The sequence below is a fragment of the Triticum aestivum genome, chromosome 6B, assembly GCF_018294505.1.
Source record: "Triticum aestivum cultivar Chinese Spring chromosome 6B, IWGSC CS RefSeq v2.1, whole genome shotgun sequence".
Classification (NCBI taxonomy): Eukaryota; Viridiplantae; Streptophyta; class Magnoliopsida; order Poales; family Poaceae; genus Triticum; species Triticum aestivum.
The window spans coordinates 13,379,475-13,391,848 of NC_057810.1; the positions used below are offsets into that span (position 1 = coordinate 13,379,475).

Here is a 12,374-nt window from a genome sequence, read left to right on the forward strand (position 1 = left end):
GTGCTAAAAATTCAAAAGAAAGGAATATATCAAATATTATACTGTATTTGTAGAGTTGTTCATGTAGTATACAGCGTTGCAAATAGATTGATGGTTTGCGCTTTGGTTTAAGAGAAATAATTATCAGAAGAGGGAAATCCGAATGTACAAAGCTAGCCAAATTACTGGTTGATGTTCACCACCTCAGATAGATGCATATTAGATTTTTTGTAAATATTCTATACTATCTGGACAGAAGGTTAGTAGTAATGCACATGGATTTTATCCATAGCACCGACCGTGACAGGACAAGGCCTATGCAATATTAAGCCTATGAAAGTCTGGGACTAATTAACTCTTACCTCATCTACGATGGTGTAGTTTCGCACGTTGTCGCTGGAAACTATCACGTACATGCAGGCCAAGTATAGGTTCGGGATATGGCAAGTTTCAAACGCAGCCTATGCATTTTCTGAAAGCACAAGTGCTTCCTGGGTGATTTTGGTAATTAATGTCAATATATCTATTGTTGGACTAATGTCTTTATCAAGTACATTTCAGATAAGTTCATCAATGGAGTGGCAGGACAAGAGGATGTGGAACCCCTTCAAAATACTTAGGATAAAGATCGGCAAAGGCACAAGACTCTTCTTTTTCATTTTAGTGATCCAAGATCACATTGAGTCCATAGAAAAGCCAATACTACTAAAAGGGGATGAAATGTTGCTTAATGGATTGCTTGCTCAAAGTGCTTAGTGATATTGCTTCAAAACCCTCAACTACTTTCTCATTTCCACATATGTCCAAAACCTAAAGTCAAATTCGGCCCGACCGATTTGATCCATCCGGCGCCACCGAGTTCACTTGACATAGCCACTGCCAGAAACCCTAATCAATTCGTTCACACCGATATGGATCTCGGTATCACCGAGATGGCCTTGCAAACTCTCTGTTGCCTACTGCAATTATTTCGGTCTCACCAAAATGTGCAATTGGTCCCACCAAGTTTGCCTAACCAACTCTCTGTTTGACCAATTGCTGAAATCGGTCTCACCGAGTTCATGTGATCGGTCTCACCGAGATGAGGTTTTGCCCTAGCCCTAGCACATCGGTCCCACCGAGTTGATCTCGTCATTCCCACTGAGATTCCTAACGTTCACATTTTGAATTGAATCGGTCTCATCGAGTTTATCTATTCGGTCTGACCTAGTTGGGTAAAAAGTGTGTAAAGGAAAGTGGATGATCTATGATCGGGTGTACTGCACCTGAGATTACCAATTTTTTTTTTGAAAAAATGTGATAAAATAAAATCCAAAAAGTCTGCAAATTTGAGACATTAAACTTTACCAAATGTCCTAACATCGTTCAAAATTGCAGCCGAAACTTAACATCGGAGGAGCTCTCACTAAAAATCAAATCAATGTTCAAAATTATCGGATTCTATTTTTGGCTTAAAATTTGCAAGGAGCTCAAATATTTCATAAGGTTTGATGTCTCTTGCGATTTTTTGGATTTTGTTTCATCATGTTTCTTCATTTAAAAAATTAGACGGATACTCATGTGCAACTCTCAAGTGCATATGGTCCTCAAGCTGTTGGGATTATATTGTTTGGATTTGACAAACTCATAGCCTACTCCACGTGCACACTGCTTTTTGCTCAAGAAAAAAACATGCACACTGCTTCCTCAACCCAGCTCAGCTCTCAACCCTCGGCAGGGAGAAGTATTTTGCGGGCGATCTCGGCCCATCCTCTAAGGCCCATTTGTCCCCTCTCCCAATCCAAGGTCGGCATTTCTCCTTGGCCAGTCTTTCCTTCTTTTCCTCTCGTCTCACCTCTCATGGGTGCTAGCTACCAAGATTGTTTTCTGATAAACTGAAAAAAAATACCTGCATTTACTTCTGGTGGCAGTGGGAGCTCAGCTGAGGAGGGGAGGGAGGCTGACACATGATGGATTCGTATGAGATACCCCACAGGTATGCTCCAATTTCCCCCATCTCTTTCATGTATCCTGCTGTTTGTATCATCTGTGTGGATGTATCAGATATTGTTTTCAACACCATTAAACTTGGAGAAAGGTGTGATAGCTCCTGGGTGCCACTACAACCTCCAAGAAGAGGAAACTTTAAAAAATAAAAAAATAAAAAAATCTGAAACTTTGCAAGATCAAATATGGTCAAACATTGTATGTTCTTGCAAGTTTTCATAACAAAATATCATGTAGAGCTCCTTGAATATCATGATTTTCAGATTTTAGTGCTAAAAGTGCTCAAAACTTCAAGCACTGAAATCTTTTTCTTCTGTAGAGCTCCTAGAAAGTTTTTTGTGGCATGAAAACTTGCAAGCACCTACAGTTTGATCATATTCAGTGCTACAAAGTTTTAGATTTTTCTGAATTTGTTTTCTATTTTTTAATTTACTGTTCATTGAGGGTGTAGGGGCACCCGGGAGTTGAAAACCCACTTCTTAAATTTGTGGAAGAAATTAGCACGTTGGATTGATGTCTATTTTGCATTTGCTGCCGATTTGCTAGGTTAATCGTGGGAAGAAACCATGTGTGGATTGTGAGACACAGTAGCATCCCCCAACATAATTATCCGAGTGCATGGTGCTCGACGACCACAACCTCCTCAGTGAGATCCTCCTCCATGTCGGATCATCACTACCATTGGGCTCACAGCCCTCGTCTGCAAGCTTGGTACGTCAAGCCCATGCCCGAGGAACTCAAGGACACATTCTTCTTATAATACAACTGGATGCTCTTAAATACCTATCATATACCTAGAGCTATTCTATCATGATAGTTGGTGACCCATTAACACAAAATAAGGGAGCATCAAAGGTGTAGAAATGCATGGCGTAATGGCATCGTCCAGCGAAACAGAACAGTGCCTAAGAGGCAGCTGCAAGCTGCTGGTTTCATTGATTTTTGTTGAGGATTGATGATAGGTGAGACTGAGTTAGATGGAAGTGCAGGCGGTGCATGTGCAAGCTAAACATATATGTCAGAAATGCATTGCTACAACAATTAACTTATCACACACCTCCAACGATTCTTTCCTAGTAGATTTACCTCACAGCTCTTTCTAAGCTCTGTGTTCTACTAGCCTTCTTGTTTTTTCTTCTAGTTCTAGTTTTTTTTTTCTATATTTTGAGATACGTTGCAGCTCTTCACATGCATATTCATCTCCTGCTTTCTCGTTGCTTCCCATAAATATTCCTATTCATGCATCATGATATACCTGCATGAGGGAAAGAACCAAGTACAACGAGTGGGCGAGAGCATATTGGCATAGAGTTGGCCACGATGTGCTCTGCCCCCCCCCCCCCCCCCCCCCAACCCCCCCAGCCCCACGAGCTTGGGGATGTGCTCTGACACCACCCCCCACCCACCCCACCCACCCAACAACTCAAATAAGAGTGTTTAATCCGGGGATTTGGTATCTTTTTTTGACAGAGGGGGATTTATGTTTTTAGGGATGAGCTCTTGTCTCTAGGAATGGCATGCACGGAGAAAAGAAGATTCACAGCCAATGCCTTAACTTCTACCATTTCGCCTCCTACGTCTCCAAATTTTGTAGAAGATCTGTTGAGGACCTGAGGGAAAACCCAGTTTTTTTTCTCTGCAAATCCATATTCACCAAGTGCTTGGAGAAATGTTTCGGTAGGCTGTCGGTGACATAAATTAAGCTGGTAGAATTTTTTATGTCGGTGTCTTCGATTAGAAAATTGTTACTATACTCTGCTTAGTCTAGTTATCATTCGAGTCAATTACACCACAGGTGCCTGAACTTGGCAAGAAAAGTCAGTTTAGTGCTAAAACTTGCGGCATACATTGAACCGGTGACAAAACTTGGCTTGGGCGTGCATCTAGAGTGCTAATCACGGTTGTATACGCATGGTGTGCTGATGAGACACGCCAACGTGGCGCGGGCCCTAGTGTTAGTGACTAGAAGACGGGAAGAACGTGGTGTGGCCTGTTCTTTTACAGAAAACACCCTGGAAATATATTTTTCTTTACAAAAAAGCCCATGACTGAATACGCTGGAAGGCGGAGAGGAGGGCGTGTGGCCTGGTTTTTGTAGGAAACACCCTGGAATTATTTTTTCTTCAAAAAAAGCCCTTGACTGAATACAAATCTTGGAAAAATCCCTTGAAACGTAACTACATCTCTATCACCCTTGGGCCCACCCATCCAGAAACAGTACAAAAGGATATTATAACATCGAAAACCAAGTGTCTAGTTCGAACCCGCGACCTCATGACAATAAAATGATCATTCTTGCCACATCACCAAGGCCACATTGATGATTATACAGGATAGCAGTACTTAATAACTATAATCACGCACATGCGGCTTAAATGATCTGGAGCGATCGCGCCCCATTTTGCACACAATAGTTTTTCCAATTGATAAATACTGTTATAACCCATATTTTTTGTTTTAGTTATATAAATATTTTTCCAAATAATACATAAATATTTTTCATATATTTTTAGAATTTCATGAATATTCTTTTAGATAAGAACAGTTTTATGAATTACATGAACATTATTTTAAATAAGAATATTTTTTTAAATTACATAAAAATAATTTAGACAATAATATTTTTTAGAATTACATAAACATTATTTTATTTGTATTTTTGCGGCTTTATTTATAATATTTATAATTTAGAAAAAATAACACGTGAAAAATGGGCCATTTGGGCAGCCGACCAGATGGGGTCAGGTCTTTGGTTCGAACCTGTGAGGCATAATATTTTGCATATCAATTTGATATTTGTAATGTATCCTGCGGGATGGGACCCAAAGGTCATAGAGATGTATAGTGACGTCTCAGGTTTTTTTATAGAAAAATCGAGGGTCTCTTTTGGTGAAAATAAAAATTCCATCGCACACGCCCTCGCCTGTGTGGTCCAGTCACTGACACTGGGACCCACATGGCAGTCTTGTTAGGGTGGAGTCACGTATATAGCTACCCTTGCCTAAATAAATGTATATAGCTACCCCTGTTGACACCAAGCTAGACTTGGTGGGGTGGTTAGTATTGTCATCTTCGTAGTGTGATGTCCGTGGTGCGCACCTTTTTTTCTGCATATATTATTATCTCTTCCTATTGTTCCCTGGCGGGTGGGCCTCAAGGGTTGTAGAGACGTCGTTAAGTTTCATGGTATTTTTGCAAGATTTGGTATTCATTAGGGGCTTTTCTATGAAGAAAAGAATTCCAGGGTGCTTTCCGCAAAAACCAGGCCACACACCCTCCTCCCCGCCTTCCAGTCACCGACGCTGGGTCCGGTGCCACGTTGGCGTTCCTCGTCAGCACACCATGCGTATACAAACGTGATTAGCACCGTAGATGCACACCTAAGCCAAGTTCTGTCACTGGTTCAATGTATGCCGCAAGTTTTAGCACCAAACTAATTTTTCTCGCCAAGTTCAAACACCTGTGGTGTATTGACTCTTATCATTCACTAACAAAGATGTATTTGTGTGGAAACCACAAGTAGTTGAGTGAGTGCTATGTGGACCGTTGGATAATTTAAAGACTTGAGTGCATTTGTTAGCATTATAGATCGCAACCTTCGGACACCTCCAGAACCCAAGCCGCCCTTGGAAATGAGGCATCCGAGACCAGCACCATTCCCATGCCACACACCTCCTCTATCACCCGCCACGCCGCTACGCCCGACGCTCATGTAGTGCTCTGGTCAGACGGCGCTAGCCTGCACGAACACCCACCCAGCTAGAGGATGAGAAGTCCCCGACGTTGACCGGGCTTCAACGGGCCGCGACCGGTGGTGGACACGGGGGGCTCCGACCTGCGGTGTTAGGGATTCCTCCCCGTCGCTCACGGGAGCATGGGTGGGGAAAGTTGTTCTAGTTTGAGCTCGCTGTTACTAAATGATATTCATGCACAATTGTTCAGTAAAGCACCGCTATACCTGATTTCGAGGACCGTTGCTATTTGACATAGTTGCCCACTATTTGAAAGTATGCTGAGCAGCATGGGGCTCAGTGGTCCTTCCTCAAAGGTTAAATAGTTATGGAAGCTATTAATAGCATGGAGCGAGTACGTCGTTTCATCTTTTAATTACTTGAATAGTTTAGTCAGCTTCCGGCCTGTTGGTTGTTGGCATCAAAGTGGTGCAATGAAGCAGACGCCATTAATGAAACCCATTAAGCATCGCGTGAAGGGCGGCCAACCAGCTATGCCACATGGGGCAGGCTCGTTGGCCGCGGTGAAAAACCTTTTGGGATATTATTTTTAGATGGAGGTGAGGAATTTTTTTAACTGTTTTTTCACTTAGGTGAAAATACTTTTGGGATATTATTTTTAGATGGCGGTGCGAATTTTTTAAAAAGTATTTTCCATTTTAGATGGAGGTGATGACCTCACAAATTTTTGTAAATGAAGGGCCACGCAAGGTGGCACTCCCTGGTTGACAGTGTTGGTGATTTGTTCCTTTTCTTTTTACTTATTTTTCTAGATGGAGGTATGGATTTTTTTAAATATTTTTATTGACAGAGTCGAGGACTCCATGTATTTTTTTAAGTGAAAACATGCACACAACTTCGTCTCAAGAGGCGTCACAGAGAGGCGCCCAACCACTAGTTGAGTAGAATGAGTTGCACATTGCTGGCGTGAACCTTAGGGCACGTCATGATGCTGCCGAAGAAAGATGACGTGCGTGGCTCAAGGAGTCGGGCTTCAGAGCAAAATTATTACTCCTAACAGCTAGTAGTATTGCAAGTCAGTTGCACGCGCCGCGCTATATATAACATAGACCATTACTTGGTGATCACAAGCCAAAATGGAGAGTGCCAAGGTGCAGTTGAGTGCTATGCCAAGCAGCCTCCAAGCCCTTGGGCGCAACCTTCCACTCCACCGGTACAAGAAAGCGTCGTGCAAGGCCACCGATGGCCGCCGTGACGTGCTCCTCCGCCTTGCGGGCGGAGTTGCGACGGCGGGCCTGTCGGAGCTCGGTGGCGCACTTGCGAAGCCCATCCAGTCCCCGGACTTTGGCAAGTGCCAGCCGATCGATGATCCCGACAAGGTTCCCCAAGTAAAAGACACCAAGTGCTGCCCCAAGTACGACGACAGAATCCCAATCCCCGACTTCAAGCTGCCCCCGCTCTCATCGCCGCTCCGTGTTCGGCCAGCGGCCCACCTGGTAGACCGCAACTACCTGGCTAAGTATGAGAGAGACGTGAATCTCATGAAGGAGCTGCCCGATGATGACCCTCGCAGCAGTGGCACGTGGACTGCACATACTGCGAGGGCGCATATGAACAGATCGGCTACCCGAAACTGAAGATCGATATACACAGGTCCTGGCTCTTCTTCCCATGGCACAGGTAGACATCCCTGTATTTCGGTTCGCGCACCACGGCAACGTCGACCGCATGTGGAATGTCTGGCGCTGCCTCGGCCACACCGACTTCACTGACACCGACTGGCTTGACAGTAACTTTCTGTTTTATGACGAGGAGGCCCGCCTTGTCCGCGTCCACGTCCGGGACTGCCTCGACACGCTGGCCTTACGCTACACTTACCAGGACGTCCCTCTGCCGTGGTTGACCGCCAAACCAACTGATGCAGGAGATACCAACACTCCGGTTGCCCCGACCACGGGGGTTCTCCCGGCTGTCTTGGACGGGATTGTGCGGGTGGACGTGCCTAGGACCAAGGTCTCCAGGAGCCGCTTCCAGAAGGACGACGAGGAGGAGGTGCTGATCGTCGAGGGGATCGAGATCGCAGACAGCTCCAAGTACGTCAAGTTCGATGTGCATGTGAACGCGCCACAACACGAACAACTCAACGCGGCTCACGCACAGTTTGCTGGCAGTGTGGTGCTCCTGCCGCACATGTCCGGGCAACACGAGGGCAAGACCAAGATGTTGGCCAAGTTCGGCATCTCCGACTTATTGGACTCCATCCGAGCGGACGGCGACAAGAAAATCATCGTCTCGCTTGTGCCGAGAAGCGCGGGTGAGGTGGTCACTATGGGAGCCGTCCGCATCGGCTACATCAAGTGACTGATGGATGGCTTTGCTTGGTAAAACCCGTTGCTTTAGTTTGTTTTCTTCAAGTTCAATTATAAGTCCCTGGCAAATAAGCGCCCTCGCTCGCACCTTGTGCTTGTTGCCAAGTTAACTCGCCGCTCTAGAGCGTCGCGGGATAGCACCGCTCACGCGATCATGGCGGTGCATGCATACGAGGCGTGATCGGGAGCTGTGGGGTGGCAGGGCGCAGTGTTTGTTTCCAGGAACTTATTGGCTTAGGGACATCAAAAAGTCCCTATAAGTCCCATCTAAACCAAACAGAAGAGACTTATAGGGACTTAAAGTGGGCATTTGGGACTTATGAAATAAGACTCTTAAGGAGGGACTTATAGAGACTTATAGTTGTAATATGGTCTTATAGGGACTTATAAGTCCCAGAAACCAAACAGGTAGGGACTCTTTAGGGACTTGAGACTAAAAGAAGTCCTAAGACTTATGAACCAAACAGGGTCTTATGTATCAGGGATGTACTACTTCCTTCTTTCTATTTATTTATTACTATCTGCATATTAACTTTGGTTGGTCAAACTTTACAATGTTTGATTAAATTTATAAAAAATATATATTTACACTAAAAATTACATATGATGTGAAAATATATTCAACGATAAATATATTGATATTGATTCATTATTGTGTATGTTAATTGTTCTATAAACTTGGTCAAAGTCTATAAAATTTGACTTCAGTCAAACTAATATGTGCAGTAGGAAAAAACAGAGGGATTTCTCTAAATGAAACACCATACATGCATAGATGATTACATATATGCACATACATTCACCCCTATTCATGCACGCACACCCTACCCCAGTGGGCAACTCCAAGAGACTGAGCCAACAACTCTTGAGATTGACGAGAGTCACCACAGTTGCCTCACACTAAAACGTCAAATCTGGTTGAAGTAGTGTAGGAAGTCACAGAAGAATTTTGACCCAGGCAGAGAGAAGCCTCTAAGGAGATGGTCTACAAAAACCACGACTTCTCCTTCGTCGAGTCGGGGCACTACCAGAAAAACTTGCGTTGCTGATGGGGGGACCCAGGCAGAGAGAAGCCTCTAAGGAGATGGTCTACAAAAACCACGACTTTTCCTTCGTCGGGTCGGGGCACTACCAGAAAAACTTGCGTTGCCGACGGCCCCCGTCGGCATAGATGGGCATACCCCGACGGCCCAGCTAAAGCCGTCGGCGTAGAAAGGCCGTCGGCGTATGTACATCTATGCCGACGGGGGCCATCGGCATAGATCAGCCGTCAGCGTTGCTTCAAATATGCCTACGGCAGGAGGCGGCACAGGTCAGGCCGTCGGCATATCACGTGGGCCCGTCTACCCGGGCGGTGGCGGCCGTTTGACGGGTCAGGCTACACCGACGAGCTAACGGTGGCCGTCGGCATAGCTATGCCGACGTCAGCGATCCACGGCGCCGCCACGTCATCGATCCGCCTCGCTCGCCGGTCCCGTGGGGTGGCATATCTATGGCGATGGCCTTACCGTCGGCATAAGCCTGGCCCATGGATTTTGCCACGTCATGGATCCCCGCCCAACGCCACGTCATCGATCCAAGGCTCTACCGTTTCGTAGTCGTAGCTATGCCAACGGCTTTGCCGTAGGAATAGATTTCTAATAATATTTTAATATTTTATTTATTTTCTCTTTTTATTTTTATTTTTATTTTTTTCAAAACTAATTTCATTAACTTAAATGTACAGAAAACATATATCGATTGCCCCCCACACGGGCCTTGCTTTCGTCGTGTCACGGAGAGGTTAGATGGGACGGGGTACCTGTCGGGGATATACCCCGCGGTGTAACCCGGCCGGAAGTATAACCCGGCCGGACTTGGCGACACACTAAGTGACCCGCCCGATCGTGGCGACTTAAGGGTGACCTGGCAAGCGGATCAGAGGAGCGACAAGACCGGGAGGCCCAGGAGGCTCAAGGCCTAGAAGGCCGGCTTACGTTATGGTAGGCCGGTTTAAGAGGAAAGGCGTGAGAAATATCTTCCTTACAAGGAATCAAGACCCGGACTTCTATCCGGCTTGTAGTAGAAGATAGGCTAGTCCTAATCCTATTTTGACTCCACATGTAACCGCCCCTCTAACTTATATAAGGAGGGGCAGGGCACTCCAAAGCGGGACAGGTAACAAGAAACAATATCTAGGGCTAGACACAAAGGGGGAGCCGGCTTATGCGGCGACTCTCGATGAGCATAATGAGACCTAGCCTCAAACAGCATGTAGGGCTATTCCGGATGATGTTTCCCGGGGCCGAAGCTGTCTAAATCTTCGTCTTGTGTGATGATCCGCCTAGCGTCTCTCGATTCCGCACAACCCCTCTCAAGCTAGCACATAGATGCGTTGGCCTCGCGACTAAGTCCTTACACTAAAGGACATCTGCCGTGACAAATACACGACAGTTGGCGCCCACCGTGAGGCTGGCGCACGGTGGTATTGAGTTCTTGGAGGGATCACTTCAAGGGATCGATAAGCTTGCGATTAGCCGGATGAGGAAAGAGCCGATACAAAGGATTTACATCGTCTACACGACGAGCGGCCAGAATAACAGAGACCAGATTGAGATAAAAGATAATTAGGGTTTGACGTTCTGTGCGCCGCCGGCAACACGACGCGATCCGTCGAAACCAACAGGAAATTCATCCGCGTACGACCATGCAATGGAGGGCACGCGGTCAGCTTTTTTCAGCGATTGTTGTTTGCAGTATCTGACCATCCATCAAAGCCAAGATCCATCAATCGAGGGTATCAAGTGGTCCACTAGATCCAAAAAAAAAGGGACCCAGACCCGGAATTGGATATGGCCATGACTCAGGAACGGATACGGCCACTTCCGCGGATTCATTCGTTAGTCGCCGCCGTGCTACGAAACGGCCTCTCAAGCCGCCTCGTCTCTACATCACCGACCGTTTCCGCCTCCGAGTCGCCACCTGACGCCATCTCTGAGTCACCCCGAGCACCTTGTTCTTCATCGAGCTGCTGCTGTGGTCCGCGTTCATGCCCGCCGCTGTGCACCCTCGCCTCGGTGCTCGACCGCGCGCCCGTGGTCGCGCCAACCTGCCGATTCTCCTTTGCCTGCAAGCCGGTCGGCCCGCCCTTTGCTTCGCACCGCTGCTGCATCACATGCGCCCTGTGCCGGTTTGCACCACTGCGCGTCCCGTCCGTGCGATTCATGCCAAAGCTCTCAGTCTGCCGCTGTGACTCGCCGACTCTTATAAACCAACGTCGTCGTTGACTTGCCTTGTACCACGACGAGGGCACCAGCTTACTTCCGGCGTTGTTCCTCGGCCCGCACCAGGCTGCAACAATCTCGTTTCCACCTCCATGGCTCTGCTTCACCGGCCTCGAGTCACTGGATGCCACCTCCGTCTCGTCCCTTGGGAGCGTCCAGGTTCCTGATGCTAATTGGTTGAGCGGACTTTGGAGTCGTGCCCCGTGATGATGAGAAGTGTTATCTCCCGATCGGATTCTATGACTTGGTGACCTTAGAGGATTACCAAATTCCCGTCCAGTTGTCTAAAGATAAGAACAAAGAGAACCAAGGAGATGCTTGATCCATGCCATGGGGTCTCTACGATTACACCCAACAAGGTGATGTTGCTCCGTGATAGCGTACTGACAAGAATTTTTTTCTACCTCAGTGAAACCCGGATTTTTAAGTCGCCTCGCAGTCATCACGGTCTTCCCCGTCGCATCGAGTCGCCGTGGCCGGCGTGCCTCTGGGTCACTCTGCCGCCGCCAGCCGCCGTCTGCCTTCGCGCATAGCCATGGCCGGCTTCCCCTGCAGCAGCAACCACAGCAGTGCCGAACCGCCGCCCGTTTTAACTACAGCAGGTCCTGCAATGGCCGCGTCGTACACGAGGCTGCAAATATCCCAGGGCTGCAGTGGTTATAGCAGATCAAGTACGAGCACAAGCTCATGCGGTCACGCCGGTTTCTAGAGCCACAAGTCCAAAGCAAGCCACTTTAAGTATAATTCTTCGGCACAAAATTCAAGGTTTTATGGACTCTGGAACCAACAACGTGAAAGAAAAATCAATCAAGAAAATAGTTGGTACGTGCAGACAAAAGAGCATGGTACTGCTCGCTGGTTGCGCAACCAGGCAAAATTTCAGCAAAAGTGGTGCCATGTTGTGTCTATGAAGTGTACGTCAGCACCATCACACACCGGTGTCTGCACCCGCTTACTGATGGAACAGGTGTGCGCAAGTCGCCGCCCGTGCAGCTTAATTTACATCAACCCGCCGAAACAATATTGAGTCGCTGGTCTATCTGAGCCACCTCTGTCGCGATAAACGGATCATCCGTCGTCCAAAC

The 12,374-nt window shown here is 46.9% G+C and overlaps 1 pseudogene; it reads left to right on the forward strand.

The window, feature by feature from the left end:
* The first annotated feature begins 6,793 nt into the window (after positions 1-6,793).
* Positions 6,794-8,018, forward strand: LOC123138604 (polyphenol oxidase, chloroplastic-like; annotated as a pseudogene).
* The last annotated feature ends 4,356 nt before the right edge of the window (positions 8,019-12,374 follow it).